At 35.3% G+C, this 22,407-nt stretch overlaps 1 pseudogene; it reads left to right on the forward strand.

Annotated features, from left to right (window-relative positions):
• The window catches only part of LOC100465479, a 143,429-nt pseudogene extending 121,639 nt beyond the window's left edge, over positions 1–21,790 (forward strand).
• Positions 21,791–22,407: the final 617 nt, after the last annotated feature.

Below are 22,407 nucleotides of genomic sequence, written 5' to 3' on the forward strand. Positions count from 1 at the left end.
TAATAATGAGATGACAGGTCTATAAATTTATACTACAGTATATTAAAATAATATAGGCTACCTATTTTTTTTTCTTTAGACCCCATGACCAACTAGACACAACACAAAGCTTTTCATCACTGATAAATTTCTTAGTATCTTTGTGAAGAGCGTTCTTCGGACTTCTTAAGGCCTACTTACGGGCTGTCTGAGTGTGTTACTTACAAAAGATCCATCCCGCTAGATCCATATCCATCAGCCTTTAGACTTCTTTCTACTGTGTTCCAAGAAAGTTTCAGCACTTTGACCTCATTGGCCACAGGTCATCATTGCATCCAGATTATAACAAACTAAATCTACAGATAATAAAAAATCTAAAAGACAGATTGGGTTTAAAAAAAAAAAAAGCTCTAAGCTGTTTATCTGAAACATATTTAAACCAAAGTACTATGGATTGCAAATAATAGAGTTGGCAAAGAGTTTCTAGGCACATTCAAACAGGAAGAAGGCAGAAGTTGAAGCATTACTACCACACAAAGTGGTTTTCAAGCTTAATAGAACTGCACAGGATAAAAGGAAACATTAGATTATGAAAAAAGATGTGAAGACATAGCCATTTGAATCCTGTCAGCCAAATATAATATAATGTCGGCCAAAATAATTTGGCAAGAAAACATCAGGGCAAAGCCTATTATAAATGCAAGGAGAACTTGATAAAAATACAACTATAATGTATATTTCCTTCATATTTGGACAAAACTAATAGAGATAAAGTGAAGGGATAGAAGAATTGAATAACACAATGAATAAAGTTGATTTGCTAGATACATTTAGAGCCTCCTATTACCGACAGAAGGTGGATATATTTTTGTTATGTCCAAGGAACTGTTAAAATTTTATGAAATATATGGCAACCTTAATAATATTTTTATGCCTTAAACTTATATGGTAATGTATATCAATTATATCTCAGTTTAAAATAGAAAACTAATATTTTAAAAGTAGAAGTCTTCTAGTATATATATGCTTATCATAATAAAAAGAAAATACATATAAATAATAAAAAAAGGTGACCCAAATCTTTGAGTACTTGGAAATTAAGAAACACATGTAGATAAACTTTGTATTGAAAAGGAAATCAAAATAGAAATCGTAATTCCCTAGAAGCAATATGAAGGACATCACTCTGAAACCTGTAAGGCACTGTGAAAGCTACTCTAAGCGGAAACTTTATAGCCATGAGTGCCTTTATTATTAAAGAGCAAAGGGAAAATGAAATGAAATTTATATTCAAAGAACATTGAAATGAACCAAAATATATTGGGAAAGGAGAAGTGATTATGATGAAAGCTGAATCAAATGGAATATAAACAACAAAAAATAATAGAAAGCTTTTACCTTGAAAAGTGAAATAAAACACATAAATCTCTTTCACACTCAAATAAGAAAAAAAGAAGCAGAACACAAGTAGGTAGTACTACCATCAGGAAAAGGAAAGAACAGCCACAGGTACATACGAAAAAATAAAACACTTCTAAGTGGATACTAGAATCATTCTGTGGCAACACATTTTAAAACCTTTGGAATGGATGTTTTTCTCTCTAGCTGATCTGAGAAGTGAAAAAAATAAAACACCAATTATGAAAGAAAGACCAAATTCACCAGGATAAAACAAGTTCATAGCCAAACTTTCTTTAAGCTTTAATATCAGATAATTCCAATATTATTTTGATTATTCCAAGCAACTGAAAAATGTGGGAGAACACACAGTTAATTTTATGAATCAAGTATATTTTGGTGACAAAGTCTGATACAGTAAAAAAGGGAAAAAAATATAAACCAGCCTCACTTACCCTGAAAAATTTTAACTGAAATATAAACGAATATATTCTAGTAGTGTATCAAAAAAAATGCACTGTGACCAAATAAGGTTTATTCCAAATGCAATGGTATTTCAATATCAGAAAACTTATATAATCCATTATATTAACAAATAATAAAAATAATGCAATCATATTATTCAGTCATAAAAAGGAATGATATCCTTGCCATTTATGACAACATGGATGGACCTTGAAGGTATTACACTAAGTGAAATAAGTCTACAGAGAAAGACAAATACCATATGATTTCTTTTACACATGGAATCCAGAAAACAAACCAAATGAACAAACAAAAAAACCAGAATCTTAAATATAGAGAACAAAGTGTGGTTGCCAGAGGGAAGGGGGCTGGGGGAGTGGGTGGAATAGGTAAAGGGGATTAAGAGATACAAACTTCTAGTTATAAAATAAATGAGTCACAGAGATGCAAAGTGTAGCGTAGTGAATATAATCAATGATACTGTAATAGTACTGTATGGTGACAGATGGTGACACTTAATTGTGGGGAGCACTGAATAATTTATAGAATTGTCAAATCACCATGTGGTACACCTGAAACTAATAAAACATTGTATGTGAACTACTCTTCAATAATATAAATAAATAGATAAATAAGTAAATTACTTAAAAATCTCATTAAAATAATATCAATAAATGATAATTCAATGAAATTCAGTAACCATTTCAAAATTAAATATACATATATTGTACCATTTCAGTTGGAATGCAAACTAGATTTTCTACAAAAATTGAGCAAATGATTTACAATATGTGAAATTATAAATTTTCAAAAATTACTGTGAAGAGTGTAGAAGTGAACAATAAGTAAGGAATGTATAATTTGACAGATAAATATCACAACAAAATAGAAAGCCACTATAATCAAGACAATATTGGCTTAGGGCTAGAGGTACAGAAAAGAGAATTCAGAAATAGATGCTGTAATATGCAAATTTATTAAATGACAAAGGTGGCATTTCAACTCAGAATAAAAGAGGTATGTCATAAACACTGTTAGCACAACTGTCTAGGTATCTGGAAATAAAGCTCTCTAAAATATAAAATTTTAAAAATACCCAAATTCTGCAAGAGCATATAGAAAATTCAATACATGATATAGAGATGAGAGAAAAAACAGTTAACCAAGACTAAAAATTTAGGGGTACCTGGGTGGCTCAGTTGGTTGAGCATCTGATTCCTGATTTCAGTTCAGGTCATGATCTCAGGGTCATGAGATTGAGTTGTGTGTCAGGCTCCACACTCAGTGTGGAGTCTGCTTGAGATTCTCCTCGTCTCCTCTCTCTGCCCCTTCCCCCCTCTCACGTGCTCATGGGCTCTCTCTGTCTAAAATGAATAAATCTTTAAAAAACGACTGAAAATTTAGACTTTGTGTGGGAAAGGAGGTACATGTTTGATTACATCTTCTTTATGAAGTCATACATAGGATTTATACTGTGTCAAGCACTAGTCTAAGCACATTCCCTATTTGAATTTTCTTAACTATATGAAATAGTTGTTATTATCATCTGTTTTACAGATGGGAACATTAAGGTATGAGTCACACAGCTAGGAAATTCTATAGAAAAGAAATCATTAATAAGTCAATAGGCGAACAATAGATTTTGGGGAAATAGCTCACAACACAAAGGACAAAGGATTATCATCTGTGTACTACAAACAGCTTGTACAAACTGTTAAGCAAACAATGTGAGGGGAAACAAGTAGTCCCATTAGGCATAAAGGACAGAAATAGGCACTACATGGAATAACACATCCAAATGGTCAACAAATATAAGCAGAGAGACTTGAACCTACTGGTAATTAAGGGACTTACCAGTTAAAGCACTAACGAAGTATCAATTATATGTACACAAGTGCTAAATGTTAGTAAGAACCATAACACCAGTTACCCTTACTTGTTACTGTTTCAAACATTTTTTTCCCAGAGTTGAATTTTCCAGAAATCAGGTCTCCTGTTTACCATTAATAAATTTCTACATAGAGCTATAAATGGATACAATATTTCAATAGAAAACCGTTAGGCAAGCATATCTAATGTTTGCTTACATAGATTTGAGTACACTGCCTAACAAATCAGTATACATAGTAACTCTGTAACTCTTTATGGATTCTATTCTTAGTGAGTATGTAATGGTGGGAGGGGCTAATAAGGCACTTAATAGGCACTTTCTCATTTAATCTTCCCCACAAACTTTTTAGGTGGGTACTGTACAACTCCCACTTTACTTATGATAGATATGGGGTTAGAACCATTGGAAAACTTGACTATGTGTAATGCAACTAAATGGCAACCTCAGGATTTGAACCCTACTCCACCTGACTTTTATTTATTTGTAATTACATTCAATTAATTAACATATGATGTATTCTTAGTTTCAGAGGTAGAGGTCAGTGATTCGTCAGTTGCTTATAACACCCAGTGCTCATTACATCAAGTGCTCTCTTTAATGCCTATCACCCAGTTACCCCATATCCCCACCCACCACTCATCCAGCAGCCCTCAGTTTGTTTCCTATAATTAAGAGCCTCTTATGTTTTTTCTCATGCTCTGATTTTATCTTGTTTTATTTTTCCCTCCCTCCCTCTATGCTTCTCTGTTTTGTTTCTTAAATTCCACATATGAGTGAAATCATATGATAATCATCTTTCTCTGATTGACTTATTTCACTTAGCATAATACCCCCTAGTTCTTTCCACATTGTTGCAAATGGCAAGATTTCATGTTTTTTGATGGTTGAGTAATATTCTATTGTGTATATATACCACATCTTCTTTATCCATTCATCTATTGATGGACATCTGAGCTTTTTCAATAGTTTGGCTACGGTGGGCATTGCTGCTATAAACATTGGGGTGCAGCTGACCCTTCGGCTCACTACATTTCTATCTTTGGGATAAATACCTAGTAGTGCAATTGCTGGGTTGTGAGGTAGCTCTATTTTTAACTTCTTGAGGAAACTCCGTACTGTTTTCCAGAGTGGCTGTACCAGCTTGCTTTCCCACCAACAGTCTAAGAGGGTTCCCCCTTTCTCTGCATCCTCAGTTACATCTGTTAGTTCCTGACTTGTTAATTTTAGCTGTTCTGACTGGTGTGAGATGGTATCTCATTGTGGTTTTGATCCATATTTCCTGATGCTGAGTGATGTTGAGCATTTTTTTCATGTGTCTGTTGGCCATTTGTATGTCTTCTTTGGAGAAGTGTCTGTTCATCTCTTCTACCCATTTCTTGACTGGATTATTTGTTCTTTGGGTGTTGAGTTTGATAAATTCTTTATAGATTTTGTCAAGCTGACTTTTAGATCCCCAGTTATACTTCTTGCTTGAAACAAACTGTCAAAGGTGAGTATGCTTCTTTTTAAACACTGCACACCTATACAAATCCAGATTTTTTCCCTGTTATTGTTAAATTATGATCGTGTTTGCTGCCAAAAAAATATTTGTCTACTTGAATGAAAAAAAAAACCCACTCTGTTTAAAATAAGCATTTCTACAGTTTCTATTATCAGTAATAAAACTATGCTTCATGCCCTTTGGGCAAATTTAAGATTATATAAAGAAAATAAACAGGATAAATAGCTATGACAGTTTCAATATTTAGTAAAAGTAGAGTACATTTTTAAAGGTACCTAGAATTGACAAAATCTTTAGATTAACTAGATAAAAGTCAGAAAGAGTGTTTTAATTGTGCAGTCCATTTGATTTGCCAGAATAAAGTATCTTGGGTGATCATTGCAATTTTGAAACATGTGAATTTCCAGGCAACTCGAAAGGTAACATTTTTTAATTTGGGCTAGATCATGTGCTTGAGTAGAATTTTCCTTCAATTAATGAAAAGAAACATAACAGCAAAGTGAATGGAGTGTTACAAGGGCGAGAGTGAACAGAAGGGCTACACAGCCTAGGCAGATAAAGAATGCCCGAGTGGTGAAATAGTCACCCAGCAGTTATTTAAGAGAGACATGTTTATTAGTTGTTTTTAAAATGCAGATCAAGTAATAATTTCAAGCTGTCTCCAATGAAAGTGAAACTCAATAAAAATACATTTTAATTTTCAAAATCCTGTGTGTTAAATAAATGCAGAAGTCACAAAGAAAAGCCCCAGGCTAAGTGGGAAAGTTACAGCTGTAGAAATTAATTTACATGAAAGAATCAGGGAGCCTCCTTTTGCAATGGCTGCTACTAGAAAACACAACAGAGCCCACATACTCATAAAGAAAGTCAAGAATTCAGACAGGAGGCACTGACAGCTGCAATCATTTATTTTTCAAACTCTTGGTCATGCTACAGCATGCCTGCTAAATAATGAGGTAAGATGGTAAAAGGGGGGGAAAAAAGAAAGTTGATGAAAGAAACAGCCAGAAGGCCTTTAATACCTTTTCACAAACCTACCATTCAGATGTCCTTGAATTTTAAATCAGAATGTCAATGGAAATTAATTTCTTATTATTAAATTCCCAAAATGAATATTCCCTTTGGTGTAGCCACCTCACCTAATAAACCCATACAAAGAGAATTTTAAAGTTTTAATTAATTGTAGAAAAGAAAGGACTAATTTCATGATGCTTTTGTAAAAACACTCTGAGGCTGGGGTCTGACTAGCTCAGGGCCCAGTCCTTCAGTTCCATTGAGAAGTTGTTAACTGAGGTCCCACTACATCTTAGGGCTTCGGGGAATACCAAAGTTGAGTAAACTGTAGACCAAACTCTCACTTCATACTTTTATTTTGGTATAAAATGACATGATCTCAAAGGAATCGGTTCCTCAACTAAGGTCCTGACAGCCCTTCATTTCTCTGTAGAAAGAGCTTCCTTTAAGGGTAGGCGGGTTAACCCAGGAAGTCCTGGACTTAGGTGTCCAAAGAGCTTTTAAGTCCAAAGAGTCATAACTCTCTATCTCAGGAATATTTTTCTCAGGAGCATCTTTTAAAAATTCTGTTATCACATGTCTTTTATTATTCAGAAACTCATTTGGTTACCTTGGAATTAACTTAACCAGAGACGTAAAGGACCTATATTCTAGAAACTATAGATCACTTTTGAAAGATATTGAGGAAGACATAAAAAGATGGAAAAATATTCCATGCTCATGGATTGGAAGAATTAACATAGTTAAAATGTCCATACTACCCAGAGCAATCTACACTTTCAATGCTATCCCGATCAAAATACCGAGGACATTTTTCAAAGAACTGGAACAAATAGTCCTTAAATTTGTATGGAACCAGAAAAGGCCCAGAATCTCCAAGGAACTGTTGAAAAGGAAAAACAAAGCTGGGGGCATCACAATGCCGGATTTCGAGCTGTACTACAAAGCTGTGATCACAAAGACAGCATGGTACTGGCACAAAAACAGACACATCGACCAATGGAACAGAATAGAGAACCCAGAAATGGACCCTCGGCTCTTTGGGCAACTAATCTTTGATAAAGCAGGAAAAAACATCCGGTGGAAAAAAGACAGTCTCTTCAATAAATGGTGCTGGGAAAATTGGACAGCTACATGCAAAAGAATGAGACTTGACCACTCTCTCACACCATACACAAAGACCAACTCCAAATGGATGAAAGACCTCGATGTGAGACAGGAATCCTTCAAAATCCTAGAGGAGAACATAGGCAGCAACCTCTACGACATGGGCCAAAGCAACCTTTTTCACGACACATCTCCAAAGGCAAGAGAAACAAAAGATAAAATGAACTTGTGGGACTTCATCAAGATAAAAAACTTCTGCACAGCCAAGGAAACAGTCGAAAAAACTAAGAGGAAGCTCACGGAATGGGAGAATATGTTTGCAAATGACACTACAGTTAAAAGACTGGTATCCAAGATCTACAAAGAACTTCTCAAACTTAATACGTGGGAAACAAATAAATCATAAAATGGGCAGAAGATATGAACAGACACTTTTCCAATGAAGACATACAAATGGCTAACAGACACATGAAAAAATGTTCAAAATCATTAGCCATCAGGGAAATTCAAATCAAAACCACACTGAGATACCACCTTACGCCAGTTAGAATGGCAAAGATAGACAAGGCAAGAAACAACAATTGTTGGAGAGGATGTGGAGAAAGGGGATCCCTCCTACATTGTTGGTGGGAATGCAAGTTGGTACAGCCACTCTGGAAAACAGTGTGGAGGTCCCTTAAAAAGTTAAAAATTGAACTACCCTATGACCCAGCCATTGCACTACTGGGTGTTTACCCCAAAGATACAGACGTAGTAAAGAGAAGGGCCATATGCACCCCAATGTTCATAGCTGCATTGTCCACAATAGCCAAATCATGGAAGGAGCCGAGATGCCCTTCAACAGATGACTGGATTAAGAAGCTGTGGTCCATATATACAATGGAATATTACTCAGCTATCAGAAAGAACGAATTCTCAACATTTGCTGCAACATGGACGGCACTGGAGGAGATAATGCTAAGTGAAATAAGTCAAGCAGAGAAAGACAATTATCATATGATTTCTCTCATCTATGGAACATAAGAACTAGGAGGATCGGTAGGGGAAGAAAGGGATAAAGAAAAGGGGGGTAATCAGAAGGGGGAATGAAACATGAGAGACTATGGACTATGAGAAACAAACTGAAGACTTCAGAGGGGAGGGGGTGGGGGAATGGGATAGACTGGTGATGGGTAGTAAGGAGGGCACGTATTGCATGGTGCACTGGGTGTTATACGCAACTAATGAAGCAATCGAACTTTACATCGGAATCCGGGGATGTACTGTATGGTGATTAACATAATATAATTTAAAAAATCATTTAAAAAAAGAATAATATCTAACTTATTAGGTTACATGAATAAAATCATCTACTCCATCTAAAAAAAAAAAAGAAAAAAAAAAGAAACTCATTTGGTACTAGATCCAGTTCTGGGTTTTTGTTTTTTTTTCTCATGACTCTCTTAAAAACTCTGGTGGTATTAACACAGAACACGCACAAAAATATATGTAGATATACATATACACATATAGATATATATACACATTAGGTATATATACACACATATATAATTTGTTGTACATGTCTCTCTGTTCAAAGACTTTCACTATTTATAAATATTGAATAAAAATATATTTATATGTTATAAATATATTTATACATTATAAATATAATAAAATATTTATAAATTATTTCACTATTTTTATCCTGGGTTTCAGGTAATCTTCACCTGTTCTAAAATTTCAGATGATATATTCAGCAGAGTGTCTGTGTAGTAGACATTCTGAGACCTTGCGTATATGAGATTTTTGTTTCCCTTCAGTCATGAATAACAACTTGGCTGAATATAGTGCATTTTAAAAAAATAAAACGTTTATCTCTACTTACTTGTTTTATCTATTATTTCTTCTCTTAATCGTGCAGTTGTTTAAGTGATTTCCACTGACTCCTTCTTTTCTTGTTGCCCCAAATCTGCTTTGCCTTCCGCCCCTCCATGGAGTATGCAATATTGATCATCACAGATGATCTCTCAGCAGTAAATCTCCTTTCTTTTTATTCAAGCATCATTATCCAGGTGTATCTATTGTTTTGATCTCCAGTTCCAGTATCTTCATCTTTTTATTCATAACCACATCCCTTTGGATAATCCATTATGACCCCAAACTCAGCTTTTGTAAACAGATTTCCTTACTTCTCAAAACAAACATCCTTTTCTCAATTAATGATACAAACACTTTTCATCCCCCAGGATGAAAACCTGAATTATTCTGTTTTTCCCTCTCCATTCCAAATCCTTTCTCAAGATCTGCTAATTCTTTAAAAAAATATCCATTGAAAGCGTTCATTCCTTCCTTTCTGTTTCTTCCACATAGAGAGGACACACAGGTCAGACTCTAATCACTTCAGGTACAGAGTTTACAATAGTCCCGAGCTAGGTTGTTTGTGTGTTTGTTTGATTGGTTGTTTTTTGTTGTTGTTGTTGTTGTTTTGGTTTGTTACTGTTTTTGTTTTTAATCTCTTGGTTCCCTCTCTCTAGTGCTAATTCTTGTATGACTGATCATAAAATTTTTTCCAGCATAATTTCTTTTGGAAAAAAAAGAACTTGCTATGGTTTCTCATTTCACATGAAATAATGCAGCCCAGAATTCCTTAGCTGGGAGCATGAAGTTCTCTGGAATCTGAGTTTAACCTACCTTTCAAGTGGATTTTTCACTTCCTTCCTTTTTCCTGGCAAGTCTAGTCTATTCTTATCTTCAAAATGTCTTGGACACAGTATATTTTAACCCATTTCTTATGCTATTTTCCAGATCTACCAAAGTTCTCAATGTGTTTGAAGTTTATTCACTTTTTAAAAAAAGATTGATTTCTTTATTTATGAGAGAGAGAGACACCATGCAAGTGGGAGGGAGGGGACAGAGGGAGAGACTCTTCCAGCAGATTCCTCACTAAGAGTGGAGCTGAAGTGGTGCTTGATCTCAGGACCCATGAGATGATGACCTGAGCCAAAACCAAGCGTTGGACACTTAACTGACTGAGCCACCCAGGTGCCCTGAAGTTCATTCACTTTTAAGGCACAAGGTAATTTCCATATTGTTATTGTTAAGCTTTCCCTAAACATTTTACTTCATGGTGAAATCTCTATAATCTGGCATACTATTATTAGTGTCTAATCATGATGAAAATATTTTGTGTGTGATCTTAGTGTCATATATGTATGGTAATACATACACCGCTCTTATTATTACATTGTTTATGTATAAATAACATATAATTTAACCTCATAAATTAGTTGTAAGCTCTTTGAAGAAAGCACTGTATATAGCTCTTGTGCTCATTAGGATAGAGCCTTGCATACAGTTGATGCTCATTATATCCCTGTTAATGAGTAGACGCTCTAAAATGCATAAAAATGGAAACTATAAGCCATTAGACAGTAGAGTAGATAAATTTGAAAGAAAAATGATTCATTGAATGGCTCTTTAAGATAATGCAAGTACAGAGAAGAGAAAATTTTTCTTGAATTTCCATCAATGTGAACCTTAATCTTATAGAAAATAATTTTGCAGCAGAAAGCTTAGTTGTGTTTTATATCTAGCAAGAGGAAAAGTTCCTGAGTTCCTTCATGTGTGTTTGAAAATAAATAAGGTGATTTTTTTCATGCATTGATTCTAGCTATAAAGAAAACTGACTTAAATGTGAGACTGATGATTCTTACTATTGTTGGCAGCACAGTTCTTTAGAGAGTGGCTTCTTTGACGAGCTCTGAAAGACAGTCACCATCATTGCTTGAATCTGTCTCCAGAGTAATTTTGAAATTCCTATGTACATACACATACCTATAATGTGCATATACCACAAAATTTTAGAATTGGAAAGAACCTCACATATCACATAGCCCAATATATTTAACATTGAAGTATATAAGTACACTCCCTTCAGTGGAAAATTGAGCTTCATTTACTTATCAGGTTATGTTTTAACAAAACTTTTCAGGGGTTTGAGTGGATCTGCTGGAGTGAATCCTGTCAAGTCACCCATGAATAAAGATAATATGCTTTGAATTCCATTCTTCTAGGTGTGACACTGATGCCTGTAGAAATGAAGTGCTACATATTTTTAAGGCTTCCCACTCCATAGCACAGCCTATAATGTAGTTTCTATAAATAGGTCCTATTAAATAAGATTCTCAAATAAGTGCTGCATCCAGTTTTGTCTACTTTTGCCTGCGACATTACTCAGAGAAGATCTACCCAATACAGAACATTTTCTATAAAAATACTTGGAGGGCTTCTTTAACTGAGGATTGTAAGTCAAGAACAAATAAAATTTTGATAAAAAGAATGAAATTATATATAATATATATGATATATGTGAGATATATATAATTATGTTTAATATGTAATATTAAATATTATAAAATACTATAATATATGATGTCATATAATGTGCGTATATTATATATATATATATATATATATATATGGCTCCTAAATGATCTGTAGTGGGAGAAATATATAAACTTCTAATGCCTTCACACTAATGAACTCTTAAAATGTTTTAAAGAACTAGTCTTTATTATGATGTGATTCATATTTCTCTTCTGTTTCTGTAGGGATGCGTATAGTGTAATATTCTGGCATTTTCACCCTCTCACACACACACATGCCCACAACCCAAACAAGAACCTCGATTTTGCAGACCATTCTTTTTTTTATGCTCTTGCTCATTCTGAGTTCTGAAACTTTGTCAAGCTTTAACGTATAGTGCTCTCTCACTTCAAGTTAATAGCAAAATTCTGGACTTTTGCTTGGTTCAGTACTACTCTAGGATAATTTTTTTCTATAATTAGGGAAACCTAGAGTTTCTTGTTTTTTCTCATCTTAGAGTTCTCTGTTATGGTTTGCATTCTGCATTCTCCAATCTGTCTTGGGTCTTTTGTGGAGAAAGCTGGCTTCTGATGAAGACCCAGGTTACAAACTGATCTTCTTTACAGCCATGTCATTGGCAGAATATTGGCTTCCGTGACTTGGTAGAATGTCATAAGTGTCCTATTTGGCTGCAGTACTACACTCTTAGATAGAAAATTCAACCGTTGGGTTCCCAATGTCACAAAGGCTGCAGATGGATAATTGTTAAACTGTAGTCTTCTAAATTCTCCAGTCTTTATTGTTTTTAAAGATTTATTTATTTATTTGAGAGAGAAAGAGAGAGTGAGCAGCAGGAGAGGCAGAGAGAAAAGGAGAAAATCATCAAGCAAATTCCTCACTGAGTGCAGAGCCATGGAGCGCAACAGGAAGGCTTGATCCCAGGACCCTGAGATCATGACCTGAACAGAAATCAAGAGTTGGGTCCTTAACCAGTTGAGCCACCCAGGCACCCCCATAAACCCTCATCTTTAAAGGACTTTATAGCAGACATGATGCTTTTAAGATGGAGTTAGATTCTTATGGGTCTTCAAACCTTATTTTTATAGCCATCAGGTTATGATTGTAGGTTGCACTGTATATATAGATAGGTGGATAGAATTCTAACCTCATATAGACAGTCTGTTTAAGGGACCTCAATGAAAAGTCTAGTGTGGAAGTAAGACAAAGAACAGGGGATCTAAATGGTGCTCTGTTGAAATGGTGGAATTTCATCTGACGGACTGCTTCTGTCACACGCAGTGCTGAAAGGCTTTGTTTGAATGTGAATCAACCAATACTTGGCCTAAGTTACTGCTGACCAGCAGGGGAGTTTCTCCCAGCTGTGGCTTTAGATAGAAACTCTCATTGCCCTATCTTTAGGTTGCCTCCAGTGATGTGGTGATTGTATTTGTCAGTGTGAAAAGATTGAGCCATACATGCATACTGATGAGACTAAGAACACATAGAGCATAATCCACAGCTAAGCGCACAGAAAAATATGCCGTTCTAACCATCAGAGATAAAAGATGAATGACACCAGGCCTTGGCTCCGAAGGACCTTGGAGATTATTGGGGAAGAATGATGTAAAATAGGAAAATTAAAAGCTAGGTGTTAAATGCAACCAACTCAATATAAACAAAGCATCGAAAGACAACAGAAGATAAAAACTGCTATCTTTGCCTGTAGGAATGAAGTTGTGAAATTATTCTCTGACTAGGCATAGAGAACCTAGTCAGTTTATGCAAAATCAGCTATTTTCAGTTGTGAGTCTAAGAAAGAGGTTAGGAACTATAAACAAATATTTTCAGAGAACTCTTCATGGAACTCGTGGTTTGAGAGTGTTAAAAATGTGTGCTGAGGGGCGCCTGGGTGGCACAGCGGTTAAGAATCTGCCTTCTGCTCAGGGCGTGATCCCGGCATTCTGGGATCGAGCCCCACGTCAGGCTCCTCTGCTGTGAGCCTGCTTCTTCCTCTCCCTCCCCCTGCTTGTGTTCCCTCTCTCGCTGGCTGTCTCTATCTCTGTCAAATAAATAAATAAAATAAATCTTTAAAAAAAAATGTGTGCTGAATGGTTGATTTGGGTAGAAGCTACTGGTGGGGTTCCTATCGTGTGAATGGAATAAACTGTGTTAAAACGATTTGTGTAAGTATAGGAGCCAACTGAGGATTTAGCCTTTGTAAAGTATTTTTATATACAGATTCAGTCTATATTTCTCTATACCTTTTATCTTTTACCATTTTAATTTCCATGTACTTGCAGGTTAAAAGCCTGTATTTCTCCCTTTGTTCTGGGGAGCTCAATTCTCTGTAAAATATGAGCTGCTTCCAGCAGTAGTCACAGGGAAACAAAAGCATGAGTGTTAAAACAGTAGAATTGGAAGACGAGAATGAAGAGGGAATACTGGAGAAGAAAAAAAAATGACAGTGCTTTGCTCTGTCTCCAGGGTAAAAATGAAAGTATTTCATTAACATGTACTTAGATAATATTACATTCTTATAGTGCATATTTAAATTTGGATTTGAAAAAAAAACTACCTACATCACAAGATTTTGCATCATCTAAAAGAATATCTTAATTGGTCCATCTGGCATTTGCAATAATACTCTACTTATTATAAAGCAGGTGTTAGACATTTTTGAATATCCCATCCTTAATTAAAACTTAAAGGAAGTAAGATTACACTTTCTATTTTAAAAGTTAAAAATCTAAAGTTACTGTACATGAATAACAAAATGTATGGAATCATATGATTTTTTAGATTAGATAACTGATTATTAGATAGTATTTCTTGAACTTTAATGTTTAACCACTTTTTGTTTTGGATTTGAGACATGTAATAGTTAAGAGTCAGTGTTTAGAGATCATTTATTTTCAAACTTTATCCTAACTAGGATGATGTAGTTCCATAACCACTTTTGAAAAGATAGTTCATGATAGATTTGACTCTAGTTTTTGGCACTTTTTCCAAAGACAATGAATCTTTCATTTGATACTTCAAAGCAAAAATGCATTAAAAATGTGTAGCCTGTTTTAATAAATAGATGCTTTTTAGAAGATTCTCTTGGGATCTTTTAAGCTTAGATTCTGCCACAATTTGCTAGGATTTTGAAAAGAACTTAGTGATCATTTAGAGAGTCTATACTACCCCTACAAAAATGAGAATCTACTTGGTTTGAACCTTCTCTATGCCCTATATGGAGATCAGAAGGACTGGAAAGATGATAGTACTATTCGGGTATATAGCAGGTTAAACAACAATATGTAGAGTGTCTGTGAATCAAATTTAGAAAGACTGAAAGCTCCAGTGGTCTCTAGGGTTATTTTTGGCAAACTCTATTCAAAACATCTATTAATGTTTAATTAAGTAAATGGAATACAACAAGGGCCCAGTTCCTATGTTGAAGAACATATTAAGCACTCCAGCTCTACTGTGTGCATGAATTCTCTACAGATTGACTCTGGAAGTGACAACAAGCATCAAAATAAAACAGACATTAAGCAAAATTCTTTGCAAGGATGTAGGCATATTTAATGATACAGACATGGTTTCTGTTCTCTAGAATTTTATAATTATAAAAAGGAACTGGAAGCTCCCGTCAGTGTTTTTGGATGCCAAAGAAAAAATGAAAATATTAGTGTTCTGAGAAATAAACTGTGTATCAAATTTATATGTAATACAGAAATGGCATTATTAATTTAGACTAGATGATACAATTAAGGTTCAAAATAATTTCGGTAGGGATGTTTAATTCAGTTAAACTTGTTCCTAAGAATTAAATGAATACTTGTTGATAAGGAAAGCGTTTTGCTAAGTGTCTTAAAAAATATAAGAATGAGAATGCACTAATTTTGTCTTTAAGGAATCTACCTATGCATAAATGATTTATATGCACCGATATTCATAAATAAAATACACAGTATCTGTAATGTGATTGATTGAATGAAATTAAGTTAAATCAGTGAATGAATAGAGACGTGACAAAATTAATTCTACTTTGGGAGAATTTTCACAGAAAACATTTTTTTAAAAGATTTATTTATTTATTTGAGAGAGAGTGAGTGCATGAGCAGGTAGAGGGGTGGAGGGAGAAAGAGAATCTCAAGCAGACCTCCACTGAGCACGGAGCCTGACGCAGGGCTTGATGCCACGACCCTGAGATCATCACCTCAGCCGAAATTAAGAGTCAGGTGCTTAACCAACTGAGCCACCCAGGAGCTCCAGAAAGTTAGCTTTAGGAAGGAAAGTAAAAGAAAAAAAAAAAGGATTTCAAAGCTAGATATAAAAGAATGCTCCAGACCAGCTCTGTCCAATAGAACTTTCTACTTGATAGAAATATTTTATATCTATACTGTCTATTATGGTAGCCACATAATTCTCAGTTGAGAACTTGAAATGTTTGAATTGAATTTTTAAATGTATTCAATTTTTTTAAAATTTAGATTTAATGGCTACCATGTTGAACAATGCCACTCGGCAGAGAAAGTAGCATGAGTAGAAGCACTGAAGATTGAGAAAGCATGGGAACTTGCTTTGGAAGTGGCCGTTTCTCTGGTCTGGCAGGAGTAAAGCTGGGTGATAAAGTAGAAGGTAAGATTAAAAAAAAACAGCTCAGTAAGATTTTGGGAGATTTTGCCTATTAGGCCATTATAGAATAGGCAATGAAAATTTAGAAGCAGGTTTGAGTCAACTCCAACCCTGTGTTTGAAGAAGAAAACTGGTGGCAGTGTGAATCAAACCAAAGTGATCAAAAAAGTGGTTACTATTAGGGCGCCTGGGTGGCACAGTTGGCTAGCATTCAACTCTTGGTTTCAGCTCAGGTCATGATCTTGGGGTCATAAGATTGAGCCCTGTATCAGTCTCTGTGCTTGGCGGGGAGTCTGCTTTGGATTCTCTCTCTCTCTCTCTCTCCCCCTCTGACCCTCCTCAACCTCTAAAATAAATAAATCTAAAAAAAAAGTGATAACTAAATGTTAATACAAGTTATTTTAAGACATTAAAGCAAAAGAAGACAAAAGGACAATTGCAAAAAGAACAATTCTGAGGTAGATATATTTATCATATTGCCTTAATTTGTTTCCTCAAACTAAAGAGCAAACATTTGAGTAAAATTTATAAGTGGAAGTGGTCATTTTTGAGAGTTGCTGGAAAATGGAGGAGGGGGACCAGGGAAAAGATGGCAGCCAGTATTGGAAGTGTGACTAGGCCAGCTATCCATCCAGATGGGTAGCTGGAGTTCATTACTACAGGAAGACTCTGGGCCTCAAAATTATCTCAACAAAAGAGGAAGGGCACTGAGACATTTATGCACAATTCCCATCAATCTCTGGTTGAGAGCTATTTCCAGGGCATGTTAATTCCCCAGGACTTCTGGCCTGTTATACACTTGGAAAGAATAGTTTTCCATATTTTCAGGGAAAAAAAGTAACCCTCAGGCATAGAGATGCAGGTAATGGGATTTGGAAACCCTCCAAAAATACTAAAATGGTAGCATCCGGAGTATGTAGTCAAGACTCTGACAGTGTCCACTACACATACGAGTATCATGCTGGATATGCCACACATTTTATAAAATGTTAAAATATCTGTAAACATACTAACATGTTTACTTCTTAAGTATGAATATAGATGGTATTCAAGTAAAAAATCTAAGAGCAATAAAAATATATTTATATTGGAAGAGAAATATGTATGTAGAATACTGACATATATTTAGTCAAAAGAACATAGATGAGATGATAGACCATTCACAATTGAAGCAAATTGTGTTTTTTTTGGAGCCAGTGGTTCTCAGAAAGTTTTCCATGGCTCTTTGGTGTCCTGCCAAGTTTTCACAGTATGCCCCACTTTTGATAAATATGTGAGGTTCACTGTTGCTATAATTGAATATATATTCTGTTATGACAATTTCTGATGAGCTGAAAGTGAGAGATGAGACATAGCACATTGTGAAGCTAAACACATGAAAATGTCTATTTTGGAACATGTAAAGAAGTCTGCTCCATGAACATAGGCAACACTTTGGTCAGTGAAATAAAGATTTTAACCTAAACTCTGACACAGTGTAAGACAGGCAAGCTTAACAACTAGGCAACTGAAGATGTGTTCATAGGCACCAGGTGTTATTATTGTTCTGTAGTAATACAGTATTTTAGTTATTCCTAACATGTTGTGGTTTGGATCCCTTTATCACTTTTCCACCAGAACTGTAATATACTAAAGTGTACCACTCAAAAAACAAAACAAAAACAGTTTGAGAAATGTAAGCTAATGTGGGTAATGTTTACATATGTTGTGCTGATATATCATTAAGTTGTGAATTTTTATGAATATTAATAACTAAAACATTTTTTTTATTATTCAGTGTATGGTAAGTAAAGTAGAAATTTTCTTGGTTACTATTGATTTTACCAACAGACCCAGAAATGTTAGTAAGATACATCCATTACAAATTAGTTGTGGAATGATGGCCGATACAGGATTTATACCATCAAAAGTACACTTACTACCCAGGGGCATACCTCTTGCAATAAGTATATTTTCTAGGGAATCAAAGTTATTTTGCTAGAAATTAGAAGGTAAATGAATATTTTATTATAATTCATGAGTCATGATTCATTATTAGTTATTAATACTGATGCTCTGGCACTTTCCTTATCAACTCTGTGTGGAGGTAGGTAGTCTTCTGCAGATATTAGGTGCTTCATTATTCTGTACGAATTTCTTCACAGTTCATTGGCTATCAAGGCATGTTTCTGCCTTAAACATGGAACACTGAGAAAGTGTGCTTCAAAAATATCTCAAACTAAAAAAAAAACAAAAACAAAAACAAAAACTCAAACTTACTGCATATTAATAACCACCCAAGTTTAACTGGTCTAAATATTATATATGAAACATTACTTAAAGGATATAATAAGTACATTTTCTCTGTGTTGTTTAACTGTCAGTCATTTATTTACCACATTCACATTTTTGCCATATCCAACTACCACTTGTGCTTATATATTTAAAATGGCTCTATTTATTTATATGAATTTATTTATTTTATTTATTTATGTATTTATTATTTATTTATTTCTATTATGTTAAGTTAGCCACAATACAGTGCATCATTAGTTTTTGATGTAGTGTTCAATGATTCATTAGTTGTGTGTAACAATAAATGGTGCTGGGAAAATTGGACAGCTACATACAGAAGAATGAAACTGACCATTCTCTTACACTATACACAAAGATAAACTCAAATGGGTGAAAGACCTCAATGTGAGACAAGAATCCATCACAATCCTAGAGGAGAGCATAGGCAGTAACATCTTCGACATTGGCCACAGCAACTTCTTTCATGACACATCTCCAAAGGCAAGAGAAACAAAGGCAAAAATGAATTTTTGGGACTTCATCAAGATAAAAAAGCTTCTGCACAGCAAAGGAAACTGTCAACAAAACTAAGAGACAACCCACAGAATGGGGGAAGATATTTTCAAATGACATTTCAGATAAAGGGCTGATATCCAAGATGTATAAAGAATTTCTCAAACTCAACACCCAAAAACAAATAATCTAGTCAAAAAATGGGCAGAAGATATGAAAAGACACTTCTCCAAAGAAGGCGTACAAATGGCTAACAGACACATGAAAAAATGTTCAACATCACTAGCTATCACGGAAATACAAATCAAAACCACAAAGAGATGCCACTTTACACCCATTAGAAAGGCAAAAATTAACAAGGCAGAAAACAACAAATGTTGGCGAGGATGTGGAGAAAGTGGAACCCTCTTACACTGTTGGTGGGAATGCAGGTTGGTACAGCCACTCTGGAAAACAGTATGGAGGTTCCTCAAGATGTTAAAAATAGAGTTACTCTACAACTCAGCAATTGCACCACTGGGTATTTACCCCAAAGATACAAATGTAGTGAAAAGAAGGGGCACCTGTACCTCAATGTTCATAGCAGCAATGTCCACAATAGCCAAACTGTGGAAGGAGCCAAGGTGGCTTTCAACAGATGAATGGATAAAGAAGATGTGGTACATATACACAATGGAATATTACTCAACCATCAGAAAGGATGAATACCTACCATTTGCATCAACATGGATGGAACTAGAGGGTATTATGTTGAGTGAAATTAGTCAAGCAGAGAAAGACAATAATCATATGGTTTCACTCATATGTGGAACATAAGGAATAGCACGGAGGTCAATAGGGGAAGGAATATGTCAATTTATTTTAAAAGGAAATATGTCACTACTGAAAATGGACCATGAAATTAATTTACTAAATAAAAAGGTATTTGTAAAAAATATAAAACACTATTACTACATTTAAAATAAAATAAAAATGAAATCAATTTCATATAAATAAAAACAAATTTATTCAAGCTAAAAAATTAAGTACCTGAAAGTATGTACCTAAATGAGAAGAATGTAATTATTTATGACCAGTCAATAATAAGTGAGATATTCCATTTAATGTGCTTCGATTAAGAAAAAAGAATAATATCCAAAATGGGCTATTCTTGTTTTTTTGTTTGTTTGTTATTACACAGTGTTAAGAATCACATGTGCATGTTGTAGAATAAGACAAAGACATTAACTCCCTTCTCTAATGCTGTCAGATGCTTAGAATTCCTGAAAAACTCATCCCTTTTGATTCAAAAAGCCATCTAAAGTAATCTTCAAAATATTTATTCTGTATGCATAGGGTTATTAGGAAATGTCAGCAAAATAAGGGGAAATGAAGTTTATCTATTTAGCACTACCATCCAGTTTGGAAATACACAAAGGAATTTTAGTACTACTTTTATCAGGGTCTGTTTTTAATGTTCAAAATATTTTTAATGAATTTTCTGGCGAAGTTATCCAGGCAAGAAGATGATCCAAATTCTCATAGTCAAACTCCTAAGGCAGATAATTTTCCCCTTTACATTTTCTTTCCTTTTGCTTCAGCAATTGATCTTCCCAGTGATTCCTATGTGTACAATTGTGCAACATAGGACTTGTATTTCCAGGCTTCCTTTGTGGCTAGATTTGGTGTTTTGACTACTGTGAGCAGTGAAATCCATGTGGAAGAAAAGGTGTGTTTAACTTCCAGAAGATGTACTTAAAGAAAGGAGAAATGTCCTTTCCCAGTATTTTTTCTCCTTCCTTCTGCCTGGCATGCAGATGTGATAGTTTGAGCTGCAGTAGTGATCTTGGACTATGAGATGGAAACAATGATTCAAAAATTGTCTGAGAAGAACCAGAAGCTGGAGTTATAAAGCAAAGGAAGCCAAAACCTGCATTGTATTTTCCTTTCCCCTTCCTTCCACTGCCCCTTTCAAACCTAAGCTGGAGCCAGTTGCCCTCTGGCCTAGCATCGCCTTCACCACGGCCCTCAGCGATGCTGATGTGCAAAAGCAGATGAAGCATACGATGGCTTTTATGGAACAAGAAGCCAATGAGAAAGCCAAAGAAATAGATGCAAAGGCAGAGAAGAGGTCAGTATTGAGAAGGGTCGTCTTGGGTAAACCCAAAGACCAAAGATTATGGAATACTGTGAGAAGAAAGAAAAGCAGATTGAACAGCAGAAGAAAACTCAGATGTCCAATCTGATGAATCAAGCAAAGCCCAGAGTCCTCAGAGTGAGAGATGACTTTATCAGAGATCTACTAAATGGAGCAAAACAGGCTCAGCAAAGTGATAAGACACAACCAGGTACCCAGTGCTGGTGGGTGGACTGGTCTTCCAGAGTTTGTACCAACTGTTGGAGCCCCGAATAATTGTACATTTTAGGGTGCAGGATTTCCCTCTGGTAAAGGCTGCAGTGCCAAAAGTGATTTCTATGTACAAAATTGCCACCAAAAAAGATGTTGACGTCCAAATTAATCAGGAGGACTACCTGCCTGAGGAGGCAGTGGTGGATTTGAGATCCATAATGGAGATCATAAAATACAAGTTTCCAATACTCTAGAAAACCAGCTAGATCGCATAGTCCAGCAGATGCTGCCGGAAGTACAGGGGGCCTTATTTGCTACAAATGCCAACAGGAGGTTTTTGGACTAAGCCTCTGGCAGAGATGGACTTGACCCACTGCTCTACAGCTCTGATGTAGAAGTTCCTGATATTTGAAGAGACAATATATCTGTGTGGCTTCCTCTTCGCCGTTCTAATATTCTGTATCTGTCCGAGGATACCCTTCTGTAGCTAATGCTGTTGGCCTAATTGTTAACAATGAGAGAAAGTTTCACTTAAGAGGATCAGGAAACCTTCTTCTAGTTTATCTAAAATTAGCATAGCTTTCATTGGCTTCTGTAGCAAGAAAGTGAAGGTATCAGATGATGGTTACATGAACTTCACCAACTCTCTTCTCATTCTCCGGTTTCAGTTCTTCAGTCTAGAGGGTGATGTGTATGGTGTTCTTGGATATTAAGTCTTTGCTCTTTAGGCTTAAAATGCATGGTGGGGGGGTCGTGCATTCCTGCCAGCAGTAGTAGCTTCACTGTTCACCTGTTCGAACCTAGAAGTGTTCCTCATCTGTAAATATGATTTAAAGTCTAAGCCATGAATATGCTTTATTTATTAAAGCAAAAGGTTTACATGGACAAAAATGGTGTGAAAAAGCCTCTGCATCTCTCTTATGGGTGATTGTGGAGTACACACACCAACAACTTTCTGCCTGT

Source organism: Ailuropoda melanoleuca, chromosome 1 (assembly GCF_002007445.2).
Source record: "Ailuropoda melanoleuca isolate Jingjing chromosome 1, ASM200744v2, whole genome shotgun sequence".
Taxonomy (NCBI): Eukaryota; Metazoa; Chordata; class Mammalia; order Carnivora; family Ursidae; genus Ailuropoda; species Ailuropoda melanoleuca.